At 43.2% G+C, this 23,842-nt stretch overlaps 1 protein-coding gene and 1 long non-coding RNA gene across 5 annotated transcripts in view; one reads left to right on the top strand and one right to left on the bottom strand.

The window, feature by feature from the left end:
* LOC115594660 (procollagen-proline, 2-oxoglutarate 4-dioxygenase (proline 4-hydroxylase), alpha polypeptide 2) overlaps window positions 1-11,918 on the bottom strand; it is a 39,849-nt gene extending 27,931 nt beyond the window's left edge. For 2 of the 4 annotated variants that reach the window (XM_030438858.1, XM_030438861.1), the window contains exon 1: window positions 11,760-11,916. The gene's annotated coding sequence lies outside the window, so the exon portion shown is untranslated. Of the gene's footprint in view, window positions 1-11,759 lie in introns of all 4 variants that reach the window. The other 2 variants (XM_030438859.1, XM_030438860.1) reach the window with 2 other exon arrangements.
* Window positions 11,919-22,475: 10,557 nt separating this feature from the next.
* Window positions 22,476-23,842, top strand: part of LOC115594578 (uncharacterized) — a 1,753-nt gene continuing 386 nt past the window's right edge. Inside the window, exons 1-3 of the long non-coding RNA XR_003986518.1 lie at window positions 22,476-22,557; window positions 22,866-23,146; window positions 23,242-23,842. The exon at window positions 23,242-23,842 is cut by the window's right edge and continues 386 nt beyond it. This is a non-coding gene — a long non-coding RNA (uncharacterized LOC115594578). The remainder of the gene's footprint in view (window positions 22,558-22,865; window positions 23,147-23,241) is intronic.

Below are 23,842 nucleotides of genomic sequence, written 5' to 3'. Positions count from 1 at the left end.
AACATTAATTGGCAATGTGTTGTTCCTTTTTATTCTTAAACCACATATTCAAATAAACTTGCACTTTATTACTCCGACTGAACAGTTTTTACAATGACGCTGTGTTTCCGCACTGAATTACATGATGGTCTAACAACATTCAAAGTTTCCAGCGTGTTTCCTGTAATGAGTCAGTAATCCCTGCAGGGAGGCATGTGCTCACAATAGCTGCTGCGCCCAGTTCCCATTACGAAAGAAAAAGAGCAGACAATGAGAAAAGAAAAGTGTTTGGAATAAACCATTCTGTATCTACAAAATACATTAAGTATATCTGTAATATTCACACTGCAGACACAGCCAGAAGAACAAAAAGCACTTTGTCCAGACGGTGTGGTCGATGCGGTCAGCATCAATTAATTTCCCCTTTTTCTTTGTTGTACTCTGGAGTTCAGCATGGCCACCAGATGCCAAATGAAAAAGGTCTATATGAAGCTCTGACAGTGTCCTTTGTGATTATTAAAAGCCAGAGCTTGTATTGCAGGAACTCACAAGTAACTGGCCCCCAAAATGAAGACCTTCGATCAAGCACACCAGGTTATATCCTTGGCCAATTACAGGCTGCAGACACAAGCTGCAAACACAGAAGTGAAATGAGTTGTTGATTGAGTGAACTTGTTAGCAAACGGTTGCCATTTATGCATCCAGCAGTTATGGAGCACGCAACTCCAAAATCCACTCTAGTTTTAGGTCTGGCTTTGGTCTCCACCAATTCCTTCAAAACAAATACTTTGCCAAAAAATGCTTCAGCATATTCACAAACTAGTCGGTCACTGTCTGTCTGCAGTGTGACACTGAAAATGCTAAAAAGGTCTCCATTTTCTAATGAAGACTAAACAACTATAATTGGCTGTTTAGTTGCAGCCCTACTATTGGCATACAAAGGAAAAAAATACTTAATATACAGTATATACACTTAACATCAAGTTATAATGTTGTTATCGAGCAGACAATATCAGTTCAAACAGCTGCGTATTGTTCTTAAGTTTATTATGATTTCTGCGTCAGAAGTTGCCATGTTTCCTCCACTAATATTTGTCCGTATAAATAAACAGTTTTCTAATCTAGGGCAAAATAAGTTGAGCTGTGGGGACTTTCAGTGATTATATAGAGCCAACCACAGTGCTGAAGTTGAAAAGGCAGAGCTAAACAATGGTGTGTCACCTGGCAGAGACTCTTTGTTCCCCGTCCAGCACTGAGACCAGCTTTGTTCGCTGTGTTCGTGAAAAGTGACACTGCTCCACTTTCTCCTCCAAGACTTCATCTAATTCTGGTTCACCACATCACTTCTCAGTGATGACTGTTTACTGTTGGCTCTGTAAAGCATGCACATATATCCATGCACACTCGTACTCTTCTCACCACGCCACTATCTAATCAAAGGCTTCACGAGACAGACGTCCTGGAGCAGCACCTTAATTGTTGGTGTAGTAATGACTTTTTGAGGAATGTGCTCCAGGTGAAAGAGAAATCATTTCACTGACAAGACACCTGCTGACAAAATGTGAGTTGACTCTCTACTGTTGCCAAAACAAGTCAGAAACAGAGTTTAACAGAGCCCCAAGTGAAAGAGAGACTAAGAGAAGCCACTGACATCTACGGCATATTCACATGACAGTGTTAAATTAATACTTTGTAAAGCTCTTTGGAAATCAAACATGAAGAGAGAATAGACAAATGGACCTACAAATAAGGCAAACACCACCACAACCACATGATACTAGCCAACAGTAGGTGTTATTGGCTGTGAAATGGCTTCCAATGGTTCAGCAGGTCGACGTGAATCCTAATCACGGTTTACCAGAAGTCTGAGCCCTGCATACCTTGTGAGAAGTCAAGCCAAACTCCAGATGACTTGACAGGAGATGCCTGGCTGAGAAGATCTTTTAATAACTGTCTGATAAATCATAAAACAGGAAAGAAAAATAATTTCAAACCTGCTGTCACTGTTCTGTTTGGTGAAAAAGAAAGGAGTTCAAGTTTTAGCAACTACAATTAAAGTAATTTTGCTGGAATGTACCACACTTGGTGTCTACATATAGGTCCATGTAAAATATGTCTGCACCAAAGTTGACAGTGCAGCACATGTGCAGCATTACTTGGGCTTGTGAGTGAAAGCATTTGATCAAATTTCTCAAGATAGAAAAGTAATTCTGTCTCCTCCATGATGTATAAGAGCTGCAGAGCTGTCCTAACTTGTCTCCAAACATGCCTGCATACTCTACAGATGTGGAAAAACCAAAATCAAATCGTGCCTCCTCTCAAGTGTTGAATAGATGTAGCCTTCTTCTGGCTGACAAAGTCAACTTGGGCCTGTTTGTCAAAACCCTTATAATTAAAGAAAATGCAGCTACAAAATGCCACACACACTGAATAATTTCCACCACCGAATATGATTATTCAAAGAACTAAACACTTATTGGTTATGCATGCATGGTCACTGTGGTCAGTTGGCTTGGGTGCACATGGATGCTCCTGGAACACAACAGCAGACGAGTGCCAACGCATTGCCTGAATTATCTGTGCAGCAGAAACACAACAATACAATAGCTGTGGGCAAGTAGCACTTTTGACTGTACATCAGGACACACGTGAACACCATAAAGTTCATTTTAGTGCATTAATCAATCACTCAAGTAGCTTCACATCCTGCCGACAGACAGTGACTGTACAGCTTCACGAAGAACTCCTAAGTCTCAGGTTTGTCTTTCTAGTACTAACTAAGCTCCCAGGAGGCTGTTGGTTTATTTAGTGAGTGCCAGACCAGATAACTACTTCCTCAGCATTCAACTATAAATCAAAGGACCAAATCTTTCTCCTTGTAATTTACAGCCTGTGTGATTATGCAGCCCAAATACAGCCTTGCCTGTAGATGCAGGTTGTAACACACGTGTCACATTCCTGGGGGGAGGCCCGTTACATTTACCACCTCACATTCTCCAGTCCTCGTGACCTTCGCCTGACATTTCTCACAAATGTAGGGAATAGCACTGAGGACAAGACAGGATATGATATGAAGAGGTCATGAGAGGACAGGACCAGACATACGCTCAAACAGTCCAACATGTCTTCCTTTGCTGGTGAGACTTGACTTTTATGTGTGAGTAAAACTGTAAAGCCACACAATATGTCTGCACTTCTGCAATCTTGGCAACAAATCTGGATCAAGATTAAATCTGTACTTGCAGAAACACTCATTACACCTGATCAATTAATGAAGCCCTTAAAGCATTTCAGAGGGCAGGCTTTTGATATTTGCAGAGAACACAATCTTTAACATTAATCATTGTTTCACATAACCTACAACCAGCATCACAGCAAGGAGGCAATATCTCACAAGCCAAGTTCTTGCAAGGAGATATTGGCCTGTTAATTTTTTCAGAGCCTGGTGCCTATAAGTCAAAAACAGTCGGCCATGAATACAGCACAGCACAATCTTTCAATTTATCCGACGTACAGCTCTGAGGTTGATTCAATATGTTATAAAATAATCCTGGTCAGGTTTGCAAAGCCTCTTGTTGGACATTTGTAATGTGACTATGACAACTTGTTTTTGTTCCCTCATTGGTCAGTGTTTTGCTTTGCTCTGGCAAAGTTCGCCTGCAATCAATGATGACAGCAAACCAGAGAACTCATCTCCAGCCAACGATGGGCTTCATGTTTCTCCAGACTTGTGCTGTTTTACGTGGAGGAGTGGTTCTACCAGAGCGATAAGAAAACAAGCTAACACACTCTCTGGCAAAGCAGTCAGGATCTAAGGTCTGCAGTGGGGCAGGGCTTTATAACCCCCAGTTACATTTTCAACATCTGTAGTGTTCGTGCTCTTCTTTTCTCACTGGACTCAACAACAAATCTGCAGAGAAAAACCTGGCTGGTCCGAGCAACAGATGTGTTGGGTCACACCGAGTGCCAGTTGGGGAAGTTATTAAAATACAACTGTTTTTCAGTTTTGAGGGGAAGCGGGTAAAACATCTGTCAAGATAAGTGGTTGTTCCAATAAAACTGATCTTCATCATCATTTTCCCCGGGACAGTTTGAAAAAAAAAAACAAAAAAAAAAACATTTCCTAAGAAATTCAAACAAGAGCAGAGCCAAAACAGTACTGGAACTGAGGAAAGCTGAATGTTGTCATGACAACGGAGGCAATAGTTTAATACTGTTTCAAAAGACCAATTCCACAGCATTTGTTAGAAATTAGTTCTGAAAGCTAAACTAGCCATTTAGAATCATATCAACAGCATTTATTTTTTCAAGGGCTAATCTAAAGAGAAAAATACTAATGTTTCTAAAACAAATGACAAAAAGTGAAGCTTCAACATTTCCTCCGGTCTTCCTGTTGTGCTCTGCTACTGGCCAAGAGAAGAGAAGGAAGGTCATACCCTGTTGTCATGATATTGCCTTGTTATATGTATATTTCAATACAATTATAAAGGTTAGAACATGATAGAAAGCATTATATTGACTTTAGACATTCCAATATCATGACAATGCTACAAACCTCAGTGCAAAATTCACTGGAATCAAACAGTCACCATGCTGAAAAAAATGTATGATTTCTAGATCTGTCCCAAACGATTATTTTTCAAATGATTAATCCAGCTATTATTTTTTCGATTAGTCGACTAACCTAACGATTAATTTAACGTTACATGACCAAACAAAAGTAACGTAGTAACTGTAACTGTCGTTGGTAACTTATATGAGGAAAATAATACGGAGCAGCGTCTGTCCTCCCGCCTGTCCTATCAACTCTTCTTCACATTTCTGCCCGAAAAACAGCATCTGTCACCGGCAAAAACCTTTAACTCACTCAGGTGGTTGTGTTGATAGAAATCACCGCGATGGTCAGCCCTCCCGACCGAGACTTCAGTGAACTTTCCCCCAGAAAACAGCCTCCGTCCCCGCAAGTGACAGAGTCACGCAGCGACCTGTTTACTGATGGCGATTATGTAATAATGTAATTTAGCGTGAAAAATGTAACTCTTTCACCCTCCAGGATGTTTAGGGGCCGGGTTCTCAATCGCTACACATTATAAACGGTCCGCGGGTTTAGATTGACAGGGGGGACACCTGGGAAACACCCCGACGTCATCATCATGACGTGTACCGTCACGTCTCTTTAGGAGCGGCAGCGCAGCTTTCTGTGTGAATTACATGGCGGTTCATCTTTACTCCAGCGGTGCTTCGCTCTGTGTGAACGAATAACGGCGGAGAATTGACGAACCGCCGCTGCGGTGTTAATGCAGCGTCTGTGTGAGAGGGGCTATTCTCAGCCTCCATAGGTACTACTACTTCCTGTTTGGGATGACGCATCGACGCAAATTAATCATGTCGACGAATTTATGTCGTCGATTATGTCGACGCGTCCTCCCAGCCCTAATGATTTCCAGAGCAAAACATAAAGCATGGTGCAGAATTTCCAGGGAACGACTCAAGTTTGAAAACATTCTGCATGGTGGCTTAGCTTTTTTGCAGAGATTGTGGTATTTCACTTTTTATCTACATTACATTTTGGCAGTGAAGACCAAATTCCTGTATTTTGATAAAACTAGTCAGAGGGCAGCTATCTATGTTAATGAAGAATGGGAGTTGCAGGCCAGATCCACAACATGCTTGCCAAGTTTTTCCGCACTGTGAGGTGAAGTGGTGTACGGCAATGATAACGCATGGTTGATGCTAAACAGGAATTTTCTGACTGATGTTAATCAGTAAACAGGACTAGTGCATACCCCCCACACACAGAATACAGCCAAACATATGATGCCAGCATACACATGCATGCATAGTGGAATATGCATGTTACATAATACGCCACATATGCACAGTATATACATGTGCACACAGTAACCACAGGCTGTGAACATGCTCAGACAATCCCTGCATGTCAGGCACAAGAAGATTTAACTCTCTACAGCAGCAAAGAAAACCATTTCAGATTCAAACTTGAACTTGTCATGGCTGCTGTAAGAATAATTCATCCTCAATTAGATTACACTCAACTTAATTTAAAATACATCTGTTATAGATAATGCAATCTGCAAGATCTTTGGCTTTGCTGACAGGATAGAGAACATTGGTCGTCTGTAGCAACCACTCGACTGACTCAGGACAGCTGAGTCAGACAAAGTGCTTTGACTTTCACTTCCACAAAACATCACAGGGTCAAAGAGCTTCCCAGTCTTTTAAGAAGTTCTGCAACTGCAAGCCAGCCTCTCAAAAAAAAATTACCAACATTAGCATTTTACTCTGTTCCTGCTCCGAGACAACAGCAGTGAGCATTTCCGATATAGTTTTGCTGACCCTGTAAGTTAGTCAGCATTTACACAACTCTGGACAAGCTTCAGAGCAGCTTCAGCAACAGACTCATTCAACCTGCTTCCTAAAGGAGCGGCACAGAAATCCTTCGTACCTGGTGCCATCAGACTTTATAACGCTCACTACATTACACACAAATCATTTTCACGCTTTAATAAAATGCTGATATTTGCTTTGAATGTACTTCTAATTCACTTAAAACATAAGCATAAGCCAAATGAAGGTGATGTCAGGCCGTGTTAAGGGTTAAAACCTTTTATACATCCTTGTCCAAGACTTCTGCTAAGCATGTGGTTAACAGACCTTATAGGACATTTGTTTCAGATGCAATGAGAGGTAAAAGAAACATCTAAGTGCAGCTAAAAATAGGCTAGGCTTTACCCTGAGGGTCGATCATTTCTAAACGTCTGCCCCCGCCCCTGAACGGGACTAAACATCCAAACGTGGCGGCTGGACTCTGGCAGCACCATTGAACTGTTACAAGATTGCTGTGTCAAAGATTCATCTCTGCCTCATGGGAGAGCTCACTCATATCACACAGTTACTGTTTAGAGAGCGTGGATCATTTTAAACTGTCTATTACCATAAAGAGACAGCCAGGCACAAAGTTGCATCCATTAGTTTACATAAGCAAGCATGCACATGTGCACTTCCAGAAACGTTGTCTGGTATGTAAACACTGAATGAGTAATGTTCAATAAATAAGACACAAAGAAAAGCATTGCTCCACTCCATTTTAAAAAGAAACACACAGACATGGAGTCTGGCTGCACGGTTAGCATATCAATCAGGGAGTCACATAACTTAATAACGCTGTGCCATGTTTCAGCTTTATCTTGCATCATCCTCCTGAGCGAGCATGTCACCTGCCTTCCAGGCCCAATTACAGCTGACAGATCTATGGCAACCATCCATTTGTTGCCTCCCATTTATACACAATCCATTTGCTGCCACATCCAATTACTGTCTGCCTATAAACCACTGCAGGGCATCACTCACCTGGCGTGCACACAGCCCTTTACACTGGGATCATCTGTAAAGTAACAAAGCCAATGTATTTTCTTTCAAATCCTTTTAGTATATGAACTCAGTAAGCTGCTAGCTGTTGAGCTACTGTGAATTCACTTGAACAAAGGATTGGTTCAAGAGCAAAAGCAATTATTGGATTATCTGATTAGCTGATCGACAGAAAAGAAACAATCTTTAACTACTTTGATTTAATTGATTCATCATTTTAGTCTATTTTCAAGTAAAACATGCCAAATATTCTCTGGTTCCAGCTTCTCTAATATGAGGCTGTGATGTTTATTGTTGTTGTATCTGACATGTGATATAGTCTGTATTCTGCTATAGCCTGACTGATACAGGGTTTTCTGAGGCAGATACGTCCCAATGATTTATATTTGGGAGTTTTTTTACATCTCTTGGCAAATACTGTAAATGACTATAACAGGGGCTGAAGCAAAGAAAAATCCTGAGCCTGAATTTTCTGCGTGTGTGTGTGACGGGGGGGGGGGGGGGGAATCAGTGGTGTAGTGGGGATTATTAAACATTTATTATTAAAAACATCTAAAATTATCAATATTTTTAGATAAAACTGTACTGAGGCATAAGTACTGAGGCATTGCTATAATCACTTTCCTGTGTTGAGTTTTTTCTCCATTGACAGTTTTGTCAGAGCAATTTTGTTTTGCGATGAACGTGCACACGCGTATTTTCAAACACGGTCAGCCATTGATGCCGGTACGTCAGCTGTGGCTGTTGCTCCCAGTCATCATGTTGTGTGTTGGAGAGTGCAAACAGCTGCTCTATGAGTGGGCTCTGATTCGTGACGTAGTAGCACTTTTTCACCGCTAGTTGCATAGATTAGCTTTCTCGAGCACAAAGTGCAGGAGCAAGCGCCTGCTGCTCTTAAGTTCTTGCACGAGCTACCAAAACGCTGATCGTCTTCCCTATTTCTTCTATCTACGCCCAGAGCAATTTATTTGTTAATCTGTAATCAATTAGGAGGGCATCTTCCCCAGGCTTCATGAATTTACTCTCCATCCTAATCTCCTAACTGACGTCTCTGTACAGGGTATCAATTCAGCATGAGACTCGGTTGAAGCACATATTTCCAAGACCCGCCCCATTTTACTTCTAATTGGCTAATAATGTTAGTTTGAGAGAGGGAGAGTTGTGCTCCCATCATATCATTGGCAGACGCACTCATGAACTCTCAAGTGACATCAAGACTTTTTTTTTTAATATAGGATTTTTTTTCCGCAACCAATGCCGCACGCCAGAAATCCGACACGATGCCGGAATACTTTAAGGCCTGGGCAACATGATTTTTTTAAAAAAAACAAAAAAAAACACTTCACCAAAATATTGCTACGCCGGATTTCCGGCACCGTGCCGGAGGTCTTCAAGCCCTGCTATAAACAGGAATTCATCTGTCTACACACCCAGTAGATGTGATCACATAACATTTTTATAGGTTACACATTTTTTTATCTCACCTGCTGAATATCAGGCGCACTGGTGCATCAAATTTCTGTGGATATTTTACAGAATGAAATCAACTGGTCAGTCTCTCTGCTAAACAAACTATGTGAAGGCACAGTAACTTCTTGTTGGGCTTTTAGCCAGCTTACACACTGATACAATAGAGGCCCATCTGCAGTCAGCTAATATCAGGCAACATATCGAGTCTGCGTTTGCTTGCGTTTTTGGGAAAAGTGTGATTTTTTGATAAGACATGGTAGGGTTGTCCCAATACTGGAATTTCTAACTTGTTGTAATAAATGGAATCATATTGAAAAATCACTATTTTGGCAACACAAAGGCATTGTTCAAGGCCATGTCCACACGTACCAAAACAATCTTTTCCCCTCACATCCTCAGCATCGTTTCAAGAATATTTGTGTCCAAATGGATCCATTGTAAATGACTTTAGTTCACATAGTTCACATTCCAGGCCTATAGGTGGCACTTGAAATTCACCAAAAACGGAGAAGAGACGAAGCATGCATATAAAGCTTGCGCGCTGTATACAAACAGATAGTAGAAGGAGGAACCGAACACAACAAGACAAACCACAGAGTCACTCTCTAAATAGACTCTGTGGTTTGAATGGCAGAGACACAGCAGTCTGGTAATGGTTTAGAGCTGCTTCCACAGCCAGGCTGCCACGTTAGGAAGTTTAGTCACGTCCTAGCCAATTTCTTGTTTGCAATATGTCTGCTGATGTTTGTTTTGGTCCTCTTTGCAACTGAAACAAACAAAGTCAAGAAAATAATTGAAAATCAAGCAATAAAGGGACTAAATGTTGGTTGCAGCCCTTTCTTCCCTTATAGAAGAAAAAAATCCCATGCACCTCTTTGTTAATGGAGGACTTGAGATATAGATCTCTGCGATTTCACATGTGGTCTATAGATCAAACAGCAATGATAATTATATCAATACATTGGCAACATCTCTGCCCAAACACTGTGTTCTTATTACTCTGCATAAGCCACAGAACAGACTTCAGAACATTCAGAGACCTTTTCATGCCCTTTGGTTAGGTTTTATCAGTACTATTGTTTAACAGAGGTACTATGTAGTTCTTGAGAAGAAATTCAAACCATTGACGATATTAATGAGTAGGGGTGGGTCAAAACATCCATTCACATGAGAATTGCGATTCTATGCGATTGCGATGACGCACAGTCAGAAAATGCTTATCTTTTCCATAACTGAATAAACAAGCTGTTCTCAGAAGAAATTAAGGTCCCCAGAAGACTGTTGGAAGCTAGAAAAGGTGGCAGGGTCCGCCAAATATAAACAAAGTATGCCATCATGATACCCAGTGTTTCCCATACATAGGCTGTACTTGGGTGGCCTGCCCAGGTACACACAGACCAGCCCAGGAAGCCCCACCCACCTCGTCACACACACATGCACATCGCAGCACGCATCAGCTCTGTCATCAGCTCTGTCATCAGCTCTGTCATCAGCTCTGTCATCAGCTATTTACTTCAATGTTTCCCACACGTTAATCTATTGGTGGCGTTCCACCACCATATCAACATCGATCGCTACATATTGGTTTTCTGTTTTTGGAGTTGTGCATCCCGTTGTCAGTCACTCATCACAGCTCACCTGTCAGTGAACAACGCGATGTTACATACTCTGTCGACACATTATTGGACCAAATGGCTCAAACTATGATAGTAAAAACAAGTCATGTCCTCCGGGTTTTGACACTGACAACAATTATCCACCATTTTATAGCTCAGTCTTTCACATGTAAGCTTATAGGAAAAGTCTCTTTTGGCTACAGGGCATCAAGTAACGCTGTAGTTACACGTTCAGCCAGTACAAAGATTGCCCTCAAACCCTGACCCGATTCCTGGGGCCTTGGGTTGACCAGAACTTTCTCTACAAAGACAGAAAGCTGGCCTCATCATCGAGATCAAGGCCCCAGGAAGAGCAAGTGGCCCTGAATCCAGTTTTCATAGTTGCTAAGTCATGTATTTACATCATCACGTCATGCACAAAAGACTTTTTCCAGTGAGTTACATAGTGAAAGTAAACGTTTGTTAAACAGTGGACAAGACTGGACTCATTTTACTGTCAGACCATTCGGTCCAACAACATTTGGAAAGTCTAAAAGAGCCGCACGATGACATGATCTTATCCCCATTCAACACAGCCGGGTGCTAAACCGGAAGCTTGTCAGGAGTCCCGGGTGTGCAAGCTCTATGTGGTGGTGGGGTCCGCCAAATAAAAACTAATTTAATGAGTATGCAAGTTTGTTGAGTCAATAAAATGAAGAGAGTTTGTTTGGACCTAAAACAAACCTTCTGATTTAAATTTCCTCCCAGAACTACACCGGGCACCTTTAACCAGAGGAGAGGGACTTGAAGCTCTGGCTGATCCGGAGTCTGCTCATCATCCCCAGCTGGATGGTGGCCGTCCCGGTGACGTCAGCCTGGCTGTTTCTAGAAGTTCCCAACACTTGAGCAGTGAGTCTCCTGCTGGCGTCTGTTAGCTGCTCACCGACCCAAACGTACAAACAAGTGTCAGCTTTAATAAGTGTCAGCAGGCACGAGGCTGACTTTCATCTCCAACACTTTCACAAGTTTGTCTGAGAAACAACCCTACCGGGTCGCAGTCCGCCGCCGGACTGAGCCGACAACATGTCGGGATGAACCCAGCGGCGGCGGAGCGACGCGTCGCTGCTTCACCGTCTCGGAACCGCCGCGTGATTTCTGCGTCAGAAACGAGCTGCCCATCAGAATCGGACCTGTTGGACCCAGTTATTGACAACCGTCCCGGCATGTTCGCTAAGCACGCGAGCTCAACGGTTCAACCCCCTTCAGACACGAGAGAAGCTCTGCGGCGGATTTCATGTTTCATGTTTCCTGTCTCTTGTTTCTTACCTTCAGCCTCGGGTCTGACAGTACCGCCGCTGCTCGTTGTCCGGACTCCGCTCGGTACCCCGGGGTTGTGAGTAGGACAGAGAGGGGTTTCAGTCGCTGCCACGTACAGAACCTCCCGGAGGGCTGATGGACCGTAATGCTGCCGGTAGAGGCGCAGGGACATTCTTCTGTCGAGTTGTGCTGCGTCGCTCTCCAGTGCGCCTCCGACTTCTACTGCTGGTTGTATCAGACAAAGGCAGCGTTGTATTCAACTGTGTGTGTAATTCAACAACAGCATGCGTTGTGAGGTGTGCAGTGTAGTTTTAAGAATTAAGAGCACCAGGATACCACAATGTTTTCTGATCCTTTCAAATTCCCACCATGTAAGAAATCTAGAGCCCAACCAAGAGGCCTGCTGAGTTCTGCAGTCCGATGCCGAATTCACGAGTTAACCCACAATGTCAGGTTCAGGTTGGTGAGTATGAACATGATAAAACAAGAGAAGAAGAACCATTATCTTATGACATCATACAATGCACAACATAGTAAAGCTCTGCATTTAACCCATCCTGAGGGAGCAGTGGGTGCTGGTCAACCCTCCGGGGCACCAGGGACCAACTCCAGATCACAACTGGGGCCTGTGGTCCAGGGTCCTGACCCACACAAGTAACTCCACACAGAAAGGCTTTGCCCCAGTGGGATTGAACCCAGAACCTTCTTGCTGTGAGGTAACGGTGCCGACCACTGCCAGCTACCCTCACTGAAAATCAGAATACTCTGTTCTTCGTGGGATTGCTTTTACAGCAGTGAGATTATTTAATCCTGTTAACAAAGTTTATATGTATTCGACCATTGCTGTCTAATCTGGAAGAATTAAAAATTGATATTTCAAAAAAGATACAGGGGAAACAATTTGTGGTTTAAATTTGGAGTGAGGCACGTCTTGTTATGCACTATGTTCAGTAAAAAAGATCTTTTCCAGTTTTCCAATTGGACAATGTGTCAGTATTGATACATGTATGGCATATAAATGTGTAAGGCCAATATAATATCGGCCTGTAATACTCATCAACTGATATATCGGTCTGTCTTGCCATTGAAAGTACAGCAGAATCACCAGTTTCAGTGTGTAATGCTGTATCAGCCTGTTATTGATGTATGGTCATGTAGGCTAAAAAGATTTGAAATGTCTTATGGTGGTTGATGTCGGGCTAGTTTGAAAACCTCAAAATTGAACTTTAGTAGTCCCTACGCTGAAACCAGAGGCAATCCCGCCACTCAGGTGTCACAGCAAATATCACAGCTGGCTTGTTTAATAATTCAGCCTCTATAATAAAGACAGGCCTACTCTTCTTCTTCATTTTCCAAGAGCACCTGACACATGTGTGTCTACAGAACATTTTATAAACACAATCCCGTATTTTGGCACAACACCAGGTAACAGTCGGAGTTATTGAATGTAGCGCCTCCTTTTGTTAAGCGGATAGTGTAACCTGTTCCTAGAAGAAGAGTAGATGTGCTTCCGCTCCACCATGCGTAGCAATGCCCCCAGCGGAGTGAAGACCACCCTTTTATTTTATTTTATATTGTGATGTATAGGCAGAGATTAAATTGGGCCGGAGCCCTCCGGAGCTCAGCTCCGCCTCCTCACCTCGTCAGTACAGCCAGCAGGAGCTGAGCTCCGTCTGCTTCAGGGTTTCATTGTAATCATGGGTGTAACTACCATTATATGACTTTGTAAAAAAATTCATTTGGATCCCCATCAACACATCAGCCTGTTCACTCAGCGCTGTTTTCAGAGCGCTGTGTCAGAGCTTCATTACTGAATCCATTCCGCTCATTTATTGAGATAAGAACTGAACCAATGAAACTCCAGTCCATGTTTTCACTGCTACTGGCATCTTCTCGCATACCGCGCAAGTGCATGCACGCACTAGAGGTGGATTTCATTGTTCGATGTCGAGATTCAGTTCCCGTCGGTCAGTTCGGCAGGATGACTCGTTCATGTAGTTAATACGTTCATTCGAACGGGAGGTCCTCGTTCTCAAACAAACATGCTAACGGTCAACATAACACTGCAGTTCATGGCAAATACATAGCTGCAACTACATGATTATGTGTACTTTTAGACAACACGACAGTTAGCAGCTAACAACTAAAGCCGGCTAGCCAAGAACGAGTGACTAACTGAACGAGAATGACAGGAGAGGAATCAGTAACCGAACGAGAACGAGAGCTACGAACAAAATGAAATGTTTTTTTTTTTTTTTCATGGAAACGGTTCTCATTGGCTAAAATTCGACGACAGTGTCCTAGACCCAGCATACGTTTGGCTGGCTCTCAGTCCTCCTCACCACTCTGATAACTAAACAGTGAACAACACAGTGACTGGTCTGTGAGAACGAACGAGAGAGAAGTGAAACAGGGAATCAGGTCAGTTTGTTCGCGTTAAAGAGTCGTTCTTTCGAACTGATTTGTTCGCAACTGAGCCATCACTAGCACGCACGCACGCACACACACGGTGCTGCTGACGCACAGAAGGTGGGTGAAGTAACTGTATCAGCAAAATGTTAACTTTGTTAATTTACTGAAACTAAATGTCTGTATTTTTCATCTTTTTGTTTCTATGATGAAGTCTCTACATAGCTTACAAATTACAGTGTAGATTGATGGTGAAATGTAGGCTTAATAAGTTACCAATACGTGAATGTGAGATATAATCAAGAAGGCCATAAGTTGATAAAATATGTATTAGGCGGATGGTGCAAGGTAATAAAAAAAATATTTTGAGAGATAATGGCCGCTGAGTGAAGAAGGGCTCCCCCTCCTTACAAAAGCTAATTTAACCACTGTGTATAGGTGTAGGATCCTCGGCCTTTGTGTGTCAAGGCATGTATGCGTGTGATAACTTGTGCCGTAGTGACCTGGCTTGGTATGGTCCGTAAGTTACAGTGGAATAAAAGTATGTGCAGAAATCCCACATGTTGCCTGCCGTGTCGTTTGAGCTAACCGGAGCTACCGCCACTGAAAGCGGACCATAACCTTCCCCTGCACCGACCACGTTACAACCACACGACTTTCCATCGTTTCCATTATTGGTACAAGCCAAGGGTTGTAGTTCCTTTCTAAGAGTTCTAGTGATGATGTAAGAATCTGGGATATTGCATTATAAACTACATGTCAGCAACCAGCAACACTAAGTGGCTTCAAAAAAAAGTATGTACATTCAATCGTTGATCAGTACAGATCAATACAGGAGGATTGATAAAGGTCAGAGGCACGAATCAACAGACACTGTGCAGACACTTTGTTGAGACGGCATGTGAGCATAACAAATACCATTCTGTACCCAAACAATAAGTTGAACCTGAGAAAATTGTATGGTCCAAGGCCAATGCCAGTTGTACATGGCAGGATGTTGTTATAATGTGCATCAACAATGTGAGACAACTTAGGTACGAACACTGTGACACTACTGTGAGTTATCACAAGTTCTTCTGAGCTGTGAAGGACTCAACCCTGTAAATCGGCACACAACAGTCATTCGATTGAGATTCGTCTAATATTGTCCAACTACGTTCTTAACCAATCAACCAATCGATCAATCCACGATGGAGTTGCTGAGCTGGTCAATGAATGCCATCGACAGAGTGTTCTCAACACGGCGTGCGGGTTCTGGTGAACCGACATGCCCGGACGGGACCTTTATGTCCGGCTACGTTAAGGATGGTTGGGAAAATTGGAGAGTCCTCTGCTTTGCTGCACTGGATGTGGAAGATGTCGAGGACGTGTACATGTTCACGTTCATGACAACTGGAACGATCGCTTTGGGATTTGGAATCTTTATGCAATATTGGAAAATGAGAAAGATCGCTACTGAGCAGACCAGTGCGAGGGCGGACAACGCCAATACTCGGAGTGCTGTGGTCGGGATACGCTCTGACATCTCAACAATCCGCGACTTCGTGATACAGATGCGAGTTGATGTAGCCACCAATCGGGAGGACATGGCGAAGCTAGCAGCGATAAAAGCTGCAGAGGAGACTGATGAATAACATGAAAATGCATTAAAGGGCTCTTACACCATCCCAACACCATCTCAACAAATAATAAATACACTGGACTTTTGCTCTCTCTCAATTGGATATTCTGACTTTGTGGCAAGCCTGGCTATAAGATGAGACTGTTGTTCACTCATGATGGACTAATATGGACACATGTGCAGACACACATGTAATCTGTATGTACTGTCTAAAGCTTGAATTCAGCTCTGTATGCTACTGCTGTAATATGTTTTATCAAAGGTCATAACAAAAGAAAAAAAGAGAAGAAAAGAAAAAAGTAAATTGCAAAAGACAAGAAAAGATCAGGATGAAGATTTTATCCTGTGGGTAATGGGGGCGGGACTTGATAAGCTTTGGCTTCTCCCGCTTTTCCCTTTCGGCCATGTGTGTTGTATTATTTGAACAATGATGAAATGTGATGCTTATGAATTGACATGTCCGAAACAAACAACATAAATAAATAAATAAATAAATAATCATTTCATCTACAACAGTATGGCAATACATCAATAAGACAAGATAACTTTACCCAAAATATGCATGAGCCTGATGGGGAACTAAAGCACATGACATGGCTCAATGCATGTTCTGCAACTATACATTCCTCAAACAGTGTAGGTATGTATTTTATTCCCAGTTTTTAAATATTATCCATCAAAAGAGACTCTTACAGAAACCCAAGAATGGTATTGGATGAATGTTCAAAACCCTGCGTGCCTGAACAGTGTGGTCTTTTAGAATATTTACGGTACTGTTATCCATGCAGTCTGTCACGTTTACAGGTTGGAAGTGTTTCCAGGGCTGATCTGTGGATGAGCATGAACTCCATCTGCAGAAATACATGTGGACATGGCTTTTCAACGACCTGCTGTCCTTCTGCTCTCTCTGAGCTTTTTAACATCAAGAGCAAATTGGAGCAACAGGAGAAACTGGACTTTAATAAAACCTCCATTCTTCATGCAGTATTTAAGAACGCCAGTGTGTGATTGTCAGGACACACAATGTCTTTGCTTGGCAGAGCGGCATGGGCCTGCTGTCACACATGTGGCAGGCTGACACACTATATGATGAAACACTCCTTTTGATTGCACGGCACACTTGCATAATCTCTGTCATGAAGAACAGTAGATTTTAGGTTTTAATGGAAGGAGATGAAAGTTTTCTTTTGGTCAGTGAGCAGTATTAAAGTGTTATTAAATTATTAGCTCTATTAATTTGGATTTTCGGTGCATTATACACCTTGTGTTTAGACTTTTACAATTAGGATATATTGTAGAGCCACACGTTTATCTGATTTCTGATTAGAAATGTAATCCATAACAGATTTATACTGCTGAGAATCATGTGTGGTGATGCCTGTGGGACAGTGTGACCAGCCCCATCTGATAAATATTCAAACAGCTCTTATACAATCAAACATAACAGAGTGATGATTCAAATTATCATCGCACATAGAAGGACAATTATGAGCTATTGTCTCAGCTATCATGTGAATACAACTGCATTCTTCTCTCTGTGATATCAGTCTTGGTGCATTTAAACTGACCCTAATCCCTTTCCTGCAATCATGCCTCGTGTCCTGAGGACTTGAATGTTCTTGCCCCTCCACATCCTGACTCATCATGACTCGTGAGGAGAGGAGGCACATCTCAGCTAATGAGAGCAGACACTGCCAACATGTCGTGCATAACAAGCCAGTGAATTTATTTCCCTGTATGGTTTCAAATAAACTTTGCAGCATGTGTCAGACATGTTTCACATTTTATCAGCCTTAGACCTTTATCTTACATTTTTCACTTTGAACATGCTTATAAACTGAAGTCATGTTTCAGAAGTCTGCTGTAGATAATACAGCTTTGCTTCTGACTGGGACACCAGATGTAAGAGATTGTTAATAACGGATTTTTATGTGCTTCATATCTGTGACTTGTATTTAAAGTACTTTTTATGCAGCATAACCCTCACAAACAGAGTGTTTTACATTTCTTTTACGGACCTTTTGGCAAATATGGAATTTTACTTCTTCATAAAGAGTGGAATATGTCTTTATTTGGTGTAAGAGCAGTGTTTCGTCATCTTTAGTGAACATGCAAACCTAGTTTGTAAAGAAGGGAAGCAGCACCGCTTTAATACTTTTCTGCATAGGCTTATTTAATAGAGTCAGTGGGTTTCATTTATTATTACTATTTTGCAAATACTGTGAAACTGTGTGGTCCCTTGGATGCCAGACAAGACGACGGCAACACAACACGAGGGCTAATCTATCAAACCAGACTTTGTGGGGTGTAGGAAGACCAACCGGCACTTAACACACCTACAAACTGAGTGTGTATTTTAAAGCTTTCTCCCCTTTCGCTTAGCAGAGTGTGTTCCACCTCTGTAGCAGGGCCTTGACATTTGATTTCATAGGCTCGGCAGCTGTGACTAAGATTAATATTTGCCCCATAAATTACAACAAACATTCAAGACTGAAATGCTGTTTAAAATGGATCCTGTTTGAGATCTGTGAAGAAATGATTCCAGACTTAAATCAGACAAATCAAACTTGCAGCAACCGTTAGCAGAGCAGCCGCACTGCACTGTTCACTGGTGTCCACTGAGTGTCAGCAGTATTCAACACATACAAGACAAACACTTTGACATTCTACAGCACCACGTTGGACATTCTTTCATACCATTAAAGCAGTAATGTGTGTCTCTTCAACATCTCCTGCAGACTCATTCTGTTGGTAACTGTGACACAAACGTCTGCTTTTGTTTGTGGTATCATTCAATACTTTGTGCTTTTGAGGAGTTTTCCCACAATGTTTTCTCACTGAGCAACAAATGGGTTTGTATGACAATCTTTTTCATTAAGGGTTGACTGATATGCATGAACAACACAGATCAGCAGAACAAACCAACATTAATTCAATATACTAATGCTTCATGGCTGACAGTGGTGGTTCCCATGGGGGCCATGGCCTCAAAGCAAGATAGGAGAGCTTAAACTCATGTTTGCTTTTTCACAGTCTCCTTTGATCTTCTTTCATCTTGTGAATTAACTCAAGAATTAATGGAATTTAACACTGATATAGGTTAGTGTTGACTGTATTTGTAAAAATCTGAGATGTTTACCATCAATAAAAGAAGGTCATCTTTTGTAAAAATGTACTATAAATCAATTGAAAGTGTGTGTTTCACACAGCTGCTATTTTTTGGCAGGTAAGATGCCCTTTAGACACAGAAGCAGACAGGCTGGTTCAGTGATGCTGCACCAAAATGCCACTTTTTACAAGGAATGAAACAACTTCATGTGTCGCATTTAATGCCAAATGTACTGAAAGGCACAAATGACTTAGAATGTGTCATAGCTGTTTCACAAAGTTTGTTGAGTTTATCCTCTCAACAACTCTTAAGAATGATGTGATTTGTTAATGGAGTCTGGTGATATTGGGTTACTGGTTCAGTGACAGTGTGTTCTCAGACATCTGCTGCTGACGTTGGCAAAATCTACTGTGAGCGAGAGCAAACTGTTCTCATGCTGTTTATGCTTTGGTCAGCAGGTGTCACTCTTCTTCTCCCATTAAACCTTCAACACATAAATAACATTAAATGCACCATAAATCATCACCGTCTCACATTATCTGTTACATATCTCAGTAATACGCAGATGCAACAACTTGCCTGTTTGTTTGTAGTGATTCTGCAGTTGTAGCAAGCCACCTTTCACACAAGTACCACCACAATGCTGAATAATAAACCCTATCATAAATCTGTCCTTGTTGACACAACAGGGCGTCTCTGCTCTGAGCTAAACACAAAGGTATTTTGCTTGCTGTGCTGTCAAGGTCGAGGAATAACAGGCCAACCATCAGGTAATTTTCACACCTGAGCAGAGGCTGTGTGCTACAAAAAGGCTGGGTGACTGTGATTAAGTAATCACACACAGGGAACTGAATGTGTGGCATGTCACACATGCTGAAGAAACCATCACAGAGTCGTAAACAAACAGTAAAGCCAGGTGTAGAAGCGTGTCATTCATCTTTAAAGAACAGTGTCGGAGACTTTGTTTCATGAATGTGACGTTTATGTGCAAAATATGTTCAGTGTGGAATCAGCCGCTTCACATTTTTGTGAGTGTTCCATGATGACAAAATGACTTCAGAGAAACCATGCATCTACTTCCACCCATTCATTTAGCAGAGGTTAAAGTTTTCCAGATGTTTCGAGGGCTTCCTCGAGCTAAGCCTCATCCTGTGCTTGGCTCGGGCTGGTGACTCGCGCACGGGAGAGGTCACGAGGTCAAAGATGCTGCCTTGTTTTGCAGAGATGATTTAGAGAAGGTTCACACACCAGAGACAACGCAGTACACGTGTGTGTCTTCACTCTGACCTTTTTGCTTGCGGGCGTGTCTGAGTGAGTGAAAATGAACACACACAGAGAAGGTTTGGGACGCTTTAATCAACCTCATCAGCTCAGGGGGGCCTGACAGTGACTCCAGCCTGTGTGTGCCATTCATTTAACCCTGATGGGAGTTAAACAACACAGTGAGACGCAGAGAGAACGATACCGAGGGAGTGTGCGTCTGGTTCAGCCACTCCAAACAGCTTATAAGGCAGAGAGAGGACGTCATGCAGGCTGCTGTGTGAGAGGAAGATGCAGCTTTTATTCCGACCTACAATGTCCTTGAAATGTTTGAATCAAGCATCAACATTTGAGAAGTACACATGGCATGTTTTCTCCTGGTCCCTCTCTCTCTCTCTCTCTCTGTGTGTGTGTGTGTGTGTGTGTGTGTGTATTGAGTCAGGCCCGGCTGCAGTATACATGAGGATTGGGTTACATGAGCTGTCTGTCAGCACAGATGAAATGAGCCCCCTGGGGACAGAGGAGACACAGTGTTGTTCACACCAGATTGATGTCAAATACTATTTAGAGTTAGTCCTTCACATTTGTTTTGGGGCGGTCCGACTCCTGAACGGGTGGCGTAAGACACCAGATACCTTTCCAAATCACAGGAATGTTTTGTGGAGTTAGCTTGATTGGTGTGTTTTTTTGCTGGCCACACGTGAACACATCAATTTTGTGTTCTCACTAATGTGAAGGAGGCCCTGGACAGTGTACTGCAGGGCCGACACACAGAGACAGAAAACCATTCACACATTCACAGCTATCTCATCTCACCTCCACCTTTCTGTGTGGCGTTTGCTTGTTTGAGGACTGTGCTGATCACTGGATCACTATTCCTTCCTGGCTGAGAGGATACAAATCAAAGCAGCTTCAGAATTTTGATAATTTTTGGTAAAAGATAGAAATTTATACTGAGAAGGTTATTCTTCAGAGATTAAACTTGAATAGTCTGAAACGGGGCACCCAAGGTGTGGCCCAGGGACCAAAGTTGGCTCGCCAGATCTTCAGCAAACCAATGAAAAATGAAATACAATAAAAAGATTATTATGCTTATGTTCAGGTTACTACTAGGTTAGGTTTACACTAGACTTAATACTCAAAAACACATCAGTGTCCTCCTCTGACTCGAACGCGATCACTACACAGGCTGACTGACGGCAATGTGAAGTAACTGTAAGATTTGTGTGGCAATCTTGAACCCACCCTTAAAAGTCAAGAAATAAAAAACTCTGAATGCGTAACTTTAACAGTTTTTTAACTGGAAAAATCTTAATAAGTCATAAATGTCAAGACAAATCAGGAAAAAAACAGCTGTTGTTTTAAGAAACTCTGAGTGTGATGCCATTAAAGAATAAATAGCACATCATCTCTCCTCTTCCCTCTCTACTTCAGCTTAGGTCCTTCTTTTATTGTCTTCAAGCATGTAAGCACACGTGTGTTTGAGAGTGATTGTGAGGAAGTGTTTCTGTTTGCACACACCTGGTTTGACCAAAGGCTCTTGTCACTGAAGCATTATCGACCCATTCAGCGTATCAGTGAGTTACGGCCTCACCAATATTGACACAGCTCTTTCCAGTGAAATGGCCGGCAGCTCGAGCAGATGCACAAACAGGTCGCAGCCTATAATGGCTGTGAAATACAGAAGGAAGGAGGCGAGGTGAGCGAGGTGAGGCGAGCGAGGCAGGCGACAGGCGAGGTGAGGCGAGCGAGGCAGGCGACAGGCGAGGTGAGGCGAGCGAGGCGAGGTGAGGTGAGCGAGGTGAGGCAGGCAGCGAGCGAGGCAGGCGAGGTGAGGCGAGCGAGGCGAGGTGAGCGAGGTGAGGCGAGCGAGGCGAGGTGAGCGAGGCGAGGTGAGCGAGGTGAGGCAGGCAGCGAGCGAGGCGAGGTGAGCGAGGTGAGGCGAGCGAGGCGAGGTGAGCGAGGCGAGGTGAGCGAGGTGAGGCAGGCAGCGAGCGAGGCAGGCGGCAGGCGAGGTGAGGCGAGCGAGGTGAGGCAGGCAGCGAGCGAGGCAGGCGAGGTGAGGCGAGCGAGGCGAGGTGAGCGAGGTGAGGCAGGCAGCGAGCGAGGCGAGGTGAGCGAGGCGAGGTGAGCGAGGTGAGGCAGGCAGCGAGCGAGGTGAGGTGAGCGAGGTGAGGCAGGCAGCGAGCGAGGCGAGGTGAGCGAGGCGAGGTGAGCGAGGTGAGGTGAGCGAGGTGAGGCAGGCAGCGAGCGAGGCAGGCGGCAGGTGAGGTGAGGCGAGCGAGGCGAGGTGAGGTGAGCGAGGTGAGGCAGGCAGCGAGCGAGGCAGGCGGCAGGCGAGGTGAGGCGAGGGGCGTCCCAGTCCTGCTCGGACCAGGATGGCTCATTTGTCTTGAAGAACTCAAAAGGTTGGACCGTATCCTCCTTCTATGATGCATGTGATAATGTACATTCACTTACAGTAAAGGGGAATTCCACCCAAAATAGGACTGACTGTTTATAAAATGATGCTAAACAAATCAAATCTTAGACGCCTCGCGGCAGAAATTACATACTCTGTGCTTAACAGATATTAGATATCAAATATTATTATAAATATTTTTGAATAATCTTTTGTTGCAGCCTCAAGTATTTATAAAACATAAACTAGAAATTGCATGTCAGCTTTCAGAGTTTATTTTCACCTGAAGTTCTAAAGTCAGAGTTCGTTGTCCAGGATCCCTGACGAGGTCACCTCCACTGATACATCATGAATTATGAGCTGACACACACTGAAACCAACACACCCTCCTCTCCCAGAACTGGCCTCCAGTTGGTTTATGATGCAAACATGACGGCTGACGCTCGGGGGAAGACCAGGCAACAGCAGAACCTCAACAAACATGACCCTGGAGGTTGCGTCTCCAGAGAGAGAAGCGCTCCCGGTCCAGTGAAGGCCGCGGTGGTTTTAGGACTTTGTACTGCACGAGGACCGCAAACCTCCCTCCAGTCTGCAGTGTGAGTAGTTCCCACAGCACTGCCTGTTTATTCATGCATTATTTACAAGTTCAGTCGTTTTAATTTGGGTGCTTTTTTCATTTGACTTTCAACAGTTAAGACCTCTGAGAGCATCCCAGTGATTTCAGGCTACCAAACTAAACCTGACTCACAGCTTGGCAGTCAACAGGAGGGAGATCCAATCATCTTCACTGTGTAAATTACGAGCCCAGCAAATCCACAAAAACATACGTTTTCGTGACCTTGGGATCGTAATGCTGCCGCTGCCCGTCAAATTACATCAACATCCAGGGCGCTTTGTTCTCATTTGGAATGGCTGGTTGACTGGTAACAGCACGTGGAGGCATAGAAAAATACACTCCCTCAGACATGTGCTGAAGCAATCAAGGAGTCGAGGGAGGGAGGATAGAGGATGGAGGACGGCAGCCTTTCAAATCGGAGCTTAGGCAGAGAGAGAGAGAGAGAGAGAGAGAGTCAGGGGAGTGCAGGAACTCCCGTATTCTTCCCATTTCATACAGAATCTCACCACAGCAGCCTGTTACAAAAAGTGAAGAGGATTCCTGGGAGACACACACACACAGAGACAGAAAGAGAAAGAGAGGGGGAAGCAAACGTGGAACCGTGCCAATCAGATATGGCAGTGAAGATTCAGCTATTTATATTTTCGGTACTTTCTATCTATCAGTAAATCTAAAC

Source organism: Sparus aurata, chromosome 13, assembly GCF_900880675.1.
Source record: "Sparus aurata chromosome 13, fSpaAur1.1, whole genome shotgun sequence".
NCBI lineage: Eukaryota > Metazoa > Chordata > Actinopteri > Spariformes > Sparidae > Sparus > Sparus aurata.
This window is presented reverse-complemented; position numbering and strand designations above follow the sequence as displayed.